The sequence below is a fragment of the Cricetulus griseus genome, chromosome 3 (genome assembly GCF_003668045.3).
Source record: "Cricetulus griseus strain 17A/GY chromosome 3, alternate assembly CriGri-PICRH-1.0, whole genome shotgun sequence".
Taxonomy (NCBI): Eukaryota; Metazoa; Chordata; class Mammalia; order Rodentia; family Cricetidae; genus Cricetulus; species Cricetulus griseus.
This window is the reverse complement of record NC_048596.1, coordinates 16,838,162-16,851,692: the sequence shown is the minus strand read 5'-3', so window position 1 is coordinate 16,851,692 and position 13,531 is coordinate 16,838,162.

The following is a 13,531-nucleotide window of genomic DNA, read 5'->3' as shown; positions in this document are numbered from 1 at the left end:
AGCAGAGAGGCCCAGGCAGATGGACACCCGCAGTTAGAGGATGCAGGGTGCCGGGGGCTGGGGTGGGGCTAGAGGAGAGCCAGGAACCCGGAGGCGCCCGGCGGGCCGGCCGGCCGAGGTGGCTGCGAGCCCGCGCTGCCCCAGCCGCCGCCGCCGTCTGTCGCAGGCCGCCCCGGGCCTAGGCCGCGGGGCCCACAGGCGGCCCTGAGAGGCGGCGGCGGCGCGAGGGAAGCCGGGGCGAGAGGCAGCGTAGCCGCGTGTGTGTTTTTATTATTATTATTTCTGATTAAAGAGGAATTCATCTCGTATCTGCCTCCTGCCAGGGGCCGAGGCGCCGCCATTGGGGTTAACGGTGCGGAAGAATACAAAAAAATTTCATTGAGGAGGATTATAAAAGTTACTAGCTGGAACATTAACAGAAGAGTAACTTGTAAAAAATGCAATATTACAATATTCACAAGGACGGCAGAGCGTGGTAAAGCTATAAAATTCAACATTAAAATCTTCCACAGCCTAGATAACCTAGTTAACAAACATGGTATTGGAACTACTTTTCTATTGGGGATGAGGGATACGGAGCCGGGGGCTGATCACACCTCGGCTGGGGGCGGGGCGGCGGCGGGGCGGTCCTGGGTTAGCCCCGCCTCTCTCCTGCCTCAGCCTCCTCCCCAGGAAAATGGGCATAAACAGAACTCCCAGGTGGGGAACGCTTGAGGGAAGAGCCTCCAAACCTCCAACGAGTTTGCACAATTGTGAGGTTATTTCTTATGTGATGTTTTGAGTGAGGCAGAGAATTAGGAATGGGTTTGGAATTTCTACATAGGATGTAGATATACCTCTCTACAGCTGCAGGAAGTGTGCATAAAACACATTAAGAAAGGATTTAGTGTGCGCTTCAGTGTGTGTGTGTGTGTGTGTGTGTGTGTGTGTGTGTGTGTGTACTCAGGGTCTGCATACGTGATGCATACGGAGAACAAATACATGGTATGTGCACATAAATAGGGAATTCAGGGCACGACGTTTTGAATTGCACATTGAGTGCATGTAACATATATGTGAGGTAAACGAGCCTCTGTGTGCAATATGTGTGTATGCACAGTGTGTGTGAGTGAGATGAAAGTCACGACAGCACACCAGCACAGGTGTTTGCCGAGTACATGTCTGTATGGTGTGTTTGGGTACAGTGCATGTATTTAGTGCAGGCACAGTATATTTTTTCAAGAGGTTATATGTTCCATGTGCAGATATATGCAGGGCGCATACATCAAAGGGAATTATGTGGTTTTTAATAGAGGATAAGTCCAAATACAAGCAGAAGTGTATTTGCTGTGCATATATAACATGCATGCATAGACAGCACTTGAGATTGGTACATGAGTGTGAGTGTGAGTGTGCGGGCATGTGCTCAGGCAGTGTGCACCTGAGTGTGACGTGAGTGTGATGAGCAAAAGGGTTGCCAGCGCCCAGATACTTGGTACATATGCTTATATTTATAGTGCATAAGTATTTGAGCAGAATACATATTCATGAAAGGTGATGTGTCTGTATGACATGTGAGCTGACAGAGTGTGCACCCGCAGACACAGAGCATCTGTGTGGATAGGGCCTCCAAGCATGTGGCAGTTAAGGCCACACACTCAGGGGACATATTTTGAACTGTGTGTGCTTTTCTGTGTCCTGAGTATGACCTTGGGCAAACAGTCTCTAGGTACCTTGGGACTACTCTGCAGAATGGTGACAATGTCTGCTTCACAGGGTTGTCATTGGGGTTAGACAAATTAACACTTGCTATGGCAGAAACAAGAATAGCTGGTGCACTAAAACTGTCAAAAACTCACAAATAGGGTCACCTTTGTGGCAAAAGGAGTTTTCAAAATGTGATTAACCATCTATGATTAGGCCAGGCATTGGTGGCGCACACCTTTAGTCCCAGCACTCGGGGGGCAGAGGCAGGCGGATCTCTGTGAGTTCGAGACCAGCCTGGTCTACAGAGTGTGTTCCAGGACAGCCTCCAAAGCCACAGAGAAACCCTGTCTCGAAAAACAAACAAACAAAATCTATGATTAGCCTCGTCTACAACGTGAGTTCCAAGGCAGCCAGGACTGTTACACAGGACTGTTTTTGAAAAACAAAAACAAAACAAGGAGGAGGAAGCAGGGAGGGGGAGGAGGGAGGAGGAGGAAGCAGAGAGGGGGAGGAGGGGGAGGAGGGAGGAAGAGGAGGAGGAGAATCTAGAGATTAGAGCTGGAGAAGTGGCTCAGCATCAGTTTCTCTTACAAAGGATGGAGATTGGAGATTCGGTTCCCAGAACCCACGTGATGCCTTGCAACTGCCCATAGCTCCAGTTCCAGAGGCCCTGGTGCCCTTTTCTGGCCTCTGTGGGCACTAGGCACAGATGGGTGTACAGACACACACAGGCAACACTTGTACACATAAAATTAAAACAAAATTTTAGTACCCAGAAATGAGTCAATTATCCTGAATTGCCAGGCATGGTGGAGCACACTTTTAATCCCAGCTCTTGGGAGGCAGAGGCAGGTGGATCTCTGTGAGTTCCAGGCCAGCCTGATTTACATATGCAGTTCCAGGACAGTCAAGATACATAGTGAGACTCTGTCTCAAATAATAATAATAAAATAATAATAATAATAATAATAGTAGATTAAAAATTATCATGGATTATCCAGATGGGCCTTATATACCATAAGAAAGACCCTTGCTGAGAAAAACACATTCGGCAAAGGAAAAATGAGAACAAAAGCCTAGGTGGAAATGATGCAGTCGTGATGTATAGGGTGTGGTGGCTTCCAGAAGATTCAAACAAGTGAACAAATTCTACCTCAGAGCCTTGAGGAGAAGTTAAGCCTCACTCTCACAGTTTAAAATTCTGAACCCCAATCTGTAAGATAATAAATGTGATTTTTAAGACATTCCCAGTTTGGGCTAGCAAGATGGCTTAATAGTCGAGTGTACTTGGATCCAGTGCCCTTTTTTGGCTTTCTTGAACAGCAGGCCCACACGAGGTGGACAGATATACATACAGGCAAAACACCCATACACATAATAAAATAAAATAAAATAAAATGTGTTTTAAAAGATGGCAGCGGGGCTGGAGAGATGGCTCAGAGGTTAAGAGCACTGACTGCTCTTCCAGAGGTCCTGAGTTCAATTCCCAGCAACCACATGGTGGCTCACAACCATCTGTAATGAGATCTGGTGCCCTCTTCTGGTGTGCAGATATACATGGAAGCAGAATGTTGTATACATAATAAATAAAATAAAATAAAAAGATGGCAGCAATTTGTTACAGCAGCAAGAGGAAACTAATACACTAACAATGTACTTAGAACAGTGTCATGTGGTCTAAGTACCTTATAAACGGTTGTAAAATCAATCCTTTGGAGGTAATACTCCAGACCCTAGGGGAGGCCACGATGTACACTTAGTTGCCAAAGTTGCCTTTTGATCTAAGGCTGTCTCTGACTGCCCTAGGCCCACCAATCTGGATCCTGCCGGAGCTTTTGTTTAGCCAACAGAAGCATGGATGTGGGAGAAGGGGTATGGAAAGTTCCTTCAATGCCCCCCTACTTGTTCCTCCTCTGTCATGTGTGGGGTGTTGGAATTAATACCAGGCATCTAGAGCAGAAGAAGGTGGAGAATGAGGGGGCGTCCCCTTGAGCAGGCTGGGCAGGATAGAGGTATTGTGGGTGAACATTCAGGGGAGCTTGGAGCCTTTGGAGTCACTGGAGTAGAGACAAGTTCTTGGGCACAGAAAGTGACATCAGACCTCAAGTCATACTCTGGCTGCCAATGGGATGAGTTCTTGCCCATAAGCCATAAGATTCTCCCACTACATCTCTGCTAGTATAGAGGATTTCTCCCTCCGTCCCCAGTTTGGGTCCTTATTTGAGGGTTCTGCTGTAGCCCTAGATGGGCACGAGGACTTGGAGACAGTGCCAGAGATGATGGTGCGGGTGTATTGATGTGAACCCAACCATTCCACTTTCATGTGTGCTAAGGTTGCATGGGAGGATTCTGCTGATGAGATGCTGTAAGTCACCTAACCAGGTTCCTAACAGTGGACTTTTCTTTGTGTTTTATTTTTTGAGATAAGGACTCATGTAGGTCAGGCCGTGTGTGTGTGTGTGTGTGTGTGTGTGTGTGTGTGTGTGTGTGTGTGATGTCATATTGATGACTCCCTGTGATGTCATCCACACAAAAGGAGCACAAATTCTTCCTGGGTTTTGTTTTGTTTTTTTGTTTTTGTTTTTAAAGAATGAAAGAGAATTTGCTCCACATCCTTTTATTGTCATTAATACCCACGGTCCTAAAGCCCAACCCTCACATTTACTTAGAAGATAGGAGCACCTCTCATAGCGCTCAGTTTTGGGCATATAAGAAAGAAAGGATGGAGAGATGGCTCAGTGGTTAGGAGCACTGACTGCTCTTCCAGAGGATCTAGGTTCAATTCCCAGCACCCACATGGTAGCTCACAACTGTCTGTAACTCCAGTTCCAGGGGACCTGAAACCTTTACACCAATGCACATAAAATAAAGTTAAATTATGAAAGAAAGAAAGAAAGAAAGAGAGAGAGAGAGAGAGAGAGAGAGAGAGAGAGAGAAAGAAAGAAAGAAAGAAAGGAAGGAAGGAAGGGAGAAAGGAAGGAAGGAAGAAAGGAAGGAAGGGAGAAAGGAAGGAAGGAAGGAAGGAAGAGAGGAAGAAAGAAAAAGGGACACTGGCAAAGCACATGTCTAGCATGGAAGAAGTTGTGGGTTTAGTCTCCAGGACCACAATGACACACACACAAATAAAAATTAAAAATTCTCAGTGTTCTCTCTGTGCATCGAAAGAGTTCAGGAGTTAGAAAACTCATATAAGGCTTTCAATTCAACCATTTTTTGGCCAGAGTAACTAGATAGCTTAATTAACCTCTCTGCCTCAACTTCCCTATCTGTAAAATGGGATAGTAATGGCATCTAATCCACACAGTTTTTTTGAGGACTAACTGTTACCTGAAAGACTTAGGGAATGCCTGGTACAGAACATGTTCTCAGTTGGTATTGACATTTTGCATCACCATCATCCCCCCCTTCTTCTGTGTGCTGCTCTGGCTGGTAGGCCAGTGTAAAATCAAAGCATCATCATGAAATTAGTTTCTAAGCCTCAGTGCAACTTCGACCCGAATGAGCCTCAATTTCTTCATCTGTATGATAAACTCAACAACACTTGCTTCAAAAAGATGCCCCATGAGGACCAGAACCTAGAAACATGTGGCCCAAAGCCACAGCTGGTTTCCAGCCAGGTCTGCTCAGCCTGCACAGTAAGTAGGCAAATCATGTAGTTAGTGATAAAGTCAAAAGAGACTTCTGGGTATGGAGGTACACGCTGGAATATTAACACTTAGGAGGCTGAGGCAGGAGGATCATACATTGACCAGACTGGGCTACATAGTGAGGTACTGTCTCAACAAGAAAAGCAACTCTTACAACATGCTGAAGGCCACATGAGAAAAATGTGTGACCCTTCCATCATGCTTCCTTCATGGAGGCAATCGTTTCTTCCCTATCAGTCCAGATTTCATGCTTTCTTTTCTCATTTACCGTGGAGATCTTTCCATAACCCCACATGAAGAGACACTTTTCTCTAGGTTGAGGCTGCATAGTATTCCGCGGAAAAGTATGAAGGATTACTTTTTAAAAACTGAGACGAGGTCTCATGTGGCCTACACTTGCCTCAACCTCAGTATACAGCTGAGGATGACCTTGAACTCCTGATTTTCCTACTTCTACCTCCCAAGTGCTAGGATTACTGGCATGCATCATCATAGTACTGGGCTTTCAATGGTTTCTGTGACTTTCAATGTCGTGCAAACAAAATGGCCATGGCGATCCTTGCTTATCTGTCCTTAGATTGTTGGCCCTTTGTTTGTCTTTTATATTTTAAATAGCTTCCAGTGTGTTTCATATAAAAATCAGGTGTTCTGGTTGCTGTTTAAAAATTAAGCAACTTAGGGCTGGTGGTATAGCTCAATGCCTAATTTGCATGGAACCTAGAGTTTGGGCCTCTGCACCAAAACGTCATAAATAAATAAATAAATAAATAAATAAATAAATAAATAAATAATCCTTCAAACCATCATTTTCAACCAGACTCCTTGTTGCCATCAGCTCTGTCTTCTGCATGGCCACAGTCTCCCTTTTCCACACGAGGGCTGGAAATTGAGCCAAGACCTCATGCACTATAGACAACTGTTCTGCCCATGAGCTACAGCTCAGGCCAGTGTGTCCGGAACCAAGGGACCCTTCCTAAGTTTCTGGTGGAGCTCCCGTGGTGATGCATGTGTTTAGCATGCCCTAAGCTGGGTTCCATGCCCAGCATCACAGACTGTTAAATGAAGAGGCCTCCCCTCTCTGGCCTTCCTGTAGGCCCCTTTCTGTTGTCTTCTCAACTAAGTCTCCCCGCACATTTGATCCCTGGTAAGATAATATGCAACAGATAATATAAAAAATAGTGTTTGCTGGCAATGGTGGAGCACACCTTTAATCCTAGCGTTTGGGAGGCAGAGGCAGAGGCAGGTGGATATTTGTGAGCTTAAGGCCAGCCTGGTCTACATAGTAAGTTCCAGGACAGCCAGAGCTGTCTTGAAAAATAAATAAATAAATAAAATATCTTTTAAAACTAGTGTTTGGTACGAAATAAGTATGTAATATAGATTATTTCTCTTTCATAATTGTAGAACATGTCTCTTTTAAGGACTCAGGTTTTGACTAAATGATTTTCATGCATGTGTGTATAGGTTGTATTCATTTTTAAGTCTGTATATCTTTAACTTTATGTGTTTAAGTGTTTTGCCTGCATATATGTATGTGTACCACATGAGTGCTTGGTGTCTTGGAGGCTGAAAGAGAGTGTCTGATCCTCTAGAACTGTAATTACCAACAGTCATGAGCTGCTTTGTGTGTGCTGGGAACCAAACCCAGGTCCTCTGCAAGAGCAGCCAGTGCTTTACACTGCTGAGTCCTCTCTGCAGCCCCAGAGTTACATTCTTAGAGTATTTAGGAAATTGGAGGTCCAGACAGGAAGAGGAACTTTTTTTTTTCTTTGCTCAGAGATACACTCACAGGTCTTCTAAAGCTTGGGAAGGAGGGAGGGAAATGCTTCACCTTTATCATGTCAGATTTAACAAAATGAAGACTAACCTGCTTGTTAGCCTTTTACTGGTCAATACGGTAACCATTAGCCACAATTCTATCAAATACATCAATTAAATTAATTTTTAAAAATCAGCATCCTGGCTGGGAAGTGGTGGCACATGCTTTTAATCCCAGCACTCTGGAAGCAGAGGCAGGTGGATCTCAGTGAGTTCGAGGCCAGCTTAGTCTACAAAGCAAGTTACAGGGCAGACTTCGAAACTATACAGAGAAACCCTATCTTGAAAAACAAAAACAAACAACAAACAAAAAACCAGCATCCCTGGAGCTGGGAAGATAGCTCCATTAGTAGAGGGTTCACTATCCAAGCATGAACACCTGGATTCAATTCCCCAAATCCATGTTTTTTAAAAAATGGCTTGGCATGGTAACATGTTGCTATAATGCCAATGTTGGGGAGGCAAGGACAGGCAGATCCTAAGTTCACAGGGCATCCACCATGAGCTCTTTGATAACTCCAGGCCAGTAAGAGAACCTGTCTCAAAAACCAAGGTGAACAGCACCTGGGAAACAACACTTGAGCTTGATCTCTGGCCTCCACAGGCACACACAAATGCACACAACCCTCCACAGGCACACACAAGTGCACACAACCCTCCATCACACAAGTGCACAAACCCTCCAAGCACATAAGTGCACACAACCCTCCAAGCACACAAGTGCACACAACCCTCCAAGCACACAAGTGCACACAACCCTCCAAGCACACAAATGCACACAACCCTCCACAGGTGCACACAACCCTCCAAGCACACAAGTGCACACAGCCCTCTAAGCACACAAGTGCACACAACCCTCCATGCACACAAGTGCACACAACCCTCCACAGGCACACACAAGTGCACACAACCCTCCACAGGCACACACAAGTGCACACAACCCTCCACAGGCACACACAAATGCACACAACCCTCCAAGCACACAATTACACACAACCCTCCATGCACACAAGTGCACACAACCCTCCACAGGTACACACAAGTGCACACAACCCTCCACAGGCAAACACAAGTGCACACAACCCTCCACAGGTACACACAAGTGCACACAACCCTCCACAGGCAAACACAAGTGCACACAACCCTCCACAGGCAAACGCAAGTGCACACAACCCTCCACAGGCACACACAAATGCACACAACCCTCCACAGGCACACACAAGTGCACACAACCCTCCATCACACAAGTGCACACAACCCTCCAAGCACAATCCCTCCATCACACAAGTGCACACAACCCTCCAAGCACACAACCCTCCAAGCACACAAGTGCACACAACCCTCTAAGCATACAAGTGCACACAACCCTCCATCACACAAGTGCACACAACCCTCCAAGCACACATCTCTCCATCACACAAGTGCACACAACCCTCCAAGCACACAACCCTCCAAGCACACAAGTGCACACAGCCCTCTAAGCACACAAGTGCACACAACCCTCCACAGGCACACACAAGTGCACACAACCCTCCATGCACACAAGTGCACACAACCCTCCAAGCACACAACCCTCCAAGCACACAAGTGCACACAGCCCTCTAAGCACACAAGTGCACACAACCCTCCACAGGCAAACATAAGTGCACACAACCCTCCAAGCACACAAGTGCACATAACCCTCCATGCACACAAGTGCACACAACCCTCCACAGGCACACACAAGTGCACACAACCCTGCACAGGCAAACACAAATGCACACAACCCTCCACAGGCACACACAAGTGCACACAACCCTCCACAGGCAAACACAAATGCACACAACCCTCCACAGGCACACACAAGTACACACAACCCTCCATGCACACAAGTGCACACAACCCTCCACAGGCAAACACAAGTGCACACAACCCTCCATCACACAAGTGCACACAACCCTCCACAGGCACACACAAATGCACACAACCCTCCATGCACACAAGTGCACACAACCCTCCACAGGCACACACAAGTGCACACAACCCTCCAAGCACACAAGTGCACCAAATGTGCACACACGAGAACTTGCACACTCTCAGCTCCTCAACCACACTCGCCACATTTCAAAGGTTAGTAGCCAGATGTGGCCAGTGGACACCGAACTGAACAGTGCAGTACAGAACATCTGCCGGTGCTCTGCGGATCCGCGGCTCTAGACTAACTTCTCCGCAAAGGCAGGAACTCCTAACTCTTGTCCACCGCTGTTGTTTCTCATTCCCTTCCTTGAGCAGCTACAGAGAAGGCGCTGAGTAACGCTATGGGAATTAACAACTAAGGAATAAATGGACAAATTCATGAATGAACAAGTCAACCAATGACCCACAGGACACACAACTACTTCCATAGCAGCATACCGAAGCAACCCTTAGGAAACTGAGAATGAACTAGATCAAGAGGACATCAATACGATACTGGACACCAGCTATTCCCTGGGGAGCCAAAGGGTCACTCTCAGGACTGAGCCCTACACAGGAAACAGCCTTTCATGATGGTTGAGTTAGAAACATGTGTTTTGAGTATCCCTGCTCTCTTCTGTGTGTGTGTATGTGTGTGACACCTTCTCCTTGAAGTCTGGATAAGCCCTCCTACCCAGAGAAGCCTCATTAACTCCCATGGGTCAGAGCACAACAAGTGGATTCCAAGGGCCAAATGGGCAGCTAGCTATAGGGAAACTACCCCGCCACCCAAAGGACACGTTTCTGATACTGCTATATCTGACCTGTGCCCACCTGAGGGTATCAGTGTGGAGAAGGAGGAAAACGGAAGGAAGAGGTAGGAAGGGGGAGAAGGATGGAAAGAGTGAGAAGGAGGTGCAGGGGTGAGAACTTGAGAAGAAAACATTGTAGATCTCCACAGTTGTGTCCTTGCATCTTCGGGTATCTGTGTGCATTTTGGGGACCGTGTATGCAACAGAAAGTTGTGTCTGCGTCGGGAAGCTGTGTGCAATGTGTCTATTTATGGAGACTGGGGTATGTGTATGCACAGAGTTGTATTTAAGTACTGGTGTTTGTGTGTGTGACATTATGCAGTGGGGAGGCTGTGTGAGGACCCGGGGCTGTGAATTCGCATTAAGAGAACTGCACACAGTCTGTGTGGTGGGGTCTGTGGTGGAGGTCTTGTGTTGTGCTTGCTGTGTACAGTGAACTGTATACCAGCCATGTCGGCTTTCTACACACTTGTGAACATATCTGGTATGTGCGCAGCCCTGGTATGTATGTAGCTTCATTTCTTTTGAATCCTGAATGTGGGCCCCAGGTGGTCCCTACAATGAGATAGTGTGAGCCCACTTTGGAAGACTTCTGCAGTCTCTGAGAGAAGTCCAGGAAGCAATTCTAGAGAGCTCTTCTTGTTTCTTAGTTTTCCTAGGGAGATAGGAGATGAGCTGGGCTCTGATGGAGGAGGACCAGAGAGAGAAGTAAGGATGTAGACACAGAATGAGAGAAAGAAAGAAAGGGAGGGGAGGGGAGAGGGAGGGCGGGCTGGCGGGGCGGACCAGTAGGCCACAGGGCCCTGGTCAGCCAGCAGAGAGGGAGAGGGTGGAGACTAAGAGATCAAAGGCCAAGCTGAGAGATAAGGAGAGAAGAGCTAGGAGAGACTGGGGGAAATGTGGACCACAGAGCTGGAGGAACCACAGGGGATCAAAGGCCAGCGCGGGGTGGGAGGAGGTAGGTGGGAGGGACTCCGTAGGGACCGGGAGGGACTCGGCGGGGGGTGGGGGTGGGGGACTGGCGGGCGCTCGGGCGCTCCGAGGCGCGCGGCTCCCCGGGGAGACCGCAGACACTTTGCGGAGATGTTACTCCGGAGTTGGAGACGATGATAAATATGATAATTTGTATAAAATCTGAATGGGTCTTGTTTTCAGGGAGAATGCCTCGGATGATGAATGGGCCCGGCTCCCAGATAGATGGCTGATAAAAAGTGCATTGGATTGGCGAGAGCGATTTTAATTCTCATTCGGAACCTGTAGATGCCGCGCCCGCGCCCTGCCTGTCCTCACTCCTGCCCACGGTGCGGGCCGGCCGGCGGCCCTGCTGGCCTCGGCGGCTCCAGAGGCTCCTGAAATGACTCTAATTACAGAGTTATTAATTTTAAGAGGAGGGTGAGCGGGGGGTTTATGATTATTAATCGAGCACCGGCTCGGCGGGAGGGGCGGACCGCGGGTGAGCGAGGCTCCGAGTGTGCAGTCCGCTCGAGGCCCTGGGCAGCCGCAAGCCGCGACGGCGGCGATCAGGCTCCCTTCAGATGCGGGCTGCAGCCTGCAAAGTCCCCCGGTGATACCAGGCACCTGTCACCCATGTCTCCTTAGACAACTCCCAAGCAGCAGGTTCCAGGCCTGACTTGCACACCTGAGCCGCTGAACCCTGGGGTTCACACCTGGGAGGCCAGCAAGTCTTCAACAGAAGGACGAAGGGGCTCTGCTAAAGAAACCCTCCCCCCAGCTCCCAGAGGTGTCTAGGAGAGCTTGTGACCCAGAGCAGGATGCATCCCTGAAAGGCTAATGATCACGACAATGACATCTGTGAGGTCTCTTTTTTCTTTTTGGGTTTTTCGAGACAGGGTTTCTCTTTGGAGAAGAGCCTCCAGGACAGCTTTGGAGGTTGTCCTGGAACTCGCTCTTGTAGACCAGGCTAGTCTCGAACTCACATAGATCCGCCTGCCTCTGCCTCCCGAGTGCTGGGATTAAAGGCGTCTATAAGGTTTCTATTCATTGCTAAGTACTGCGCGAGGTGCTTTGAGAATTCAGTTCCCCTAATGGGAGGAACGAGGATTCCCACTTCCCAGATGAAGAAACTTGCTCTACTGCAGTGAGCTCGCCTCTCCTGCAACTTGCACTTTTCCTTGGCAGAGAAAGGTGAGGAGGTGGGAGGGAGATGCAAGAGAGACATTTCCTATCTCTAATTTACATCCATCCAGTCAGTCACCTTCATCCCCAGTGTCGCCTCTCAACGATTTGGCTTGTTGCCCAACATCCTGTCCGTCTTGCGGGAAGATTTTCAAGACTAGACTTGGAGCTGTAAAGGCAGACCTCTGAGAGGAGTCCATAAATGGTTTCTGCTCCATGGTGCTTGCTCTGTGGGGATATCTATCTGTTCAACTACAGCGACTGCTTCCAGAGCTCCAAGGTCATTTGAAAGAAGGTACTAAGTGTTTGCCAGGAAACGGTTAAGTTTCAAGATACATACACATAAAAAACAGAGCCTTCTCCAGAAACATGGGTCTGCCCCCCCCCCACAACATACTTACTCCTTTCCTTCCACCTGGGGTTAAGAGAGTCTGGAATGGCCCACACAGACCTGTATAGTTCCAGCGTCAACTCCTGTCTTTTGCCAGCAGGGAGGTAAGGACTTCTGGCCTAGAGAAGGAAGCTGTGATAAAATGCTATGAACAAGGGTGTAGGTGGTGTCCTCTGGCTTCCATAAGGCCAGTTCTGTGGATAGCCACACAACCCATTGTGTGATGTGGACACAAAGGGCCCTGTAGAGAGGAGTGGGGTTCCCAGCAGCACCCCTAGCCTCCAGTAGGAGGGGCTTTGGTCAGCTTCATGAGGCTCTGCATGGGGCAACCCAGGTCATACCTTGGGGTTGGGGATCAAGATAAGTCCAAGGCAATAGTTCTCAACCCATGGGTCTCCACTCTCTTAGGGTCAAATGACCCTTTTACAGAGGTGTCCTAAAACCACCTGAAAACACAGATATTTACATTACAATTCATGTCAGTAGCAAAATGACACTTATGAAGTAGCAAAGCAAATAATTTTATGGTTGGAGAATCTCCACAATGTGAAGAACTGGATTAAAGGGTCACAGAATTAGGAAGGTTGAGAACCCCTAGACTATCAGTATCAGGGTCTCATCTGTAGCTGGTGTTGAGGATCACACCCAACCAGAGGCTAAGCCCAGCTGCCATGAGGCACAAAGGGTACCTTACCTCCCCATACTGAAGCTTAAAGCCCAGTCAGAGGGCATCTTAGTCAGAGGCAGAGCCTGGCTGAGGAAAGAAGCCTCCCAACACAGAAAATACCTCTTGGAGTGTGGGTTGAGTGAGGCCTGTGTGGCCCTGCAGCCTCAGGGTCACCACAGCCTCATCACAGCAGCCAGCTTTGAGTTTCCAGATTTAGGCAGGTAGAGAAGGAGAGAGGGGTTGGCGTGACGATCTGGAGCAGGAGCGGAAGGGAGCTCCTGTGTACTAAAATGAAGACTTCCCAGGCCGTCCTCTTAGATGCAGACAGGATCCCTCTTCCCTCTGACTTTACTCTGACCAGATATCAGCACAGCATAAGCTCATAGCTGTGGGCCACAGAAACCTCTGGCTATAGTGCTTATCTATGCCACCTGCCCAG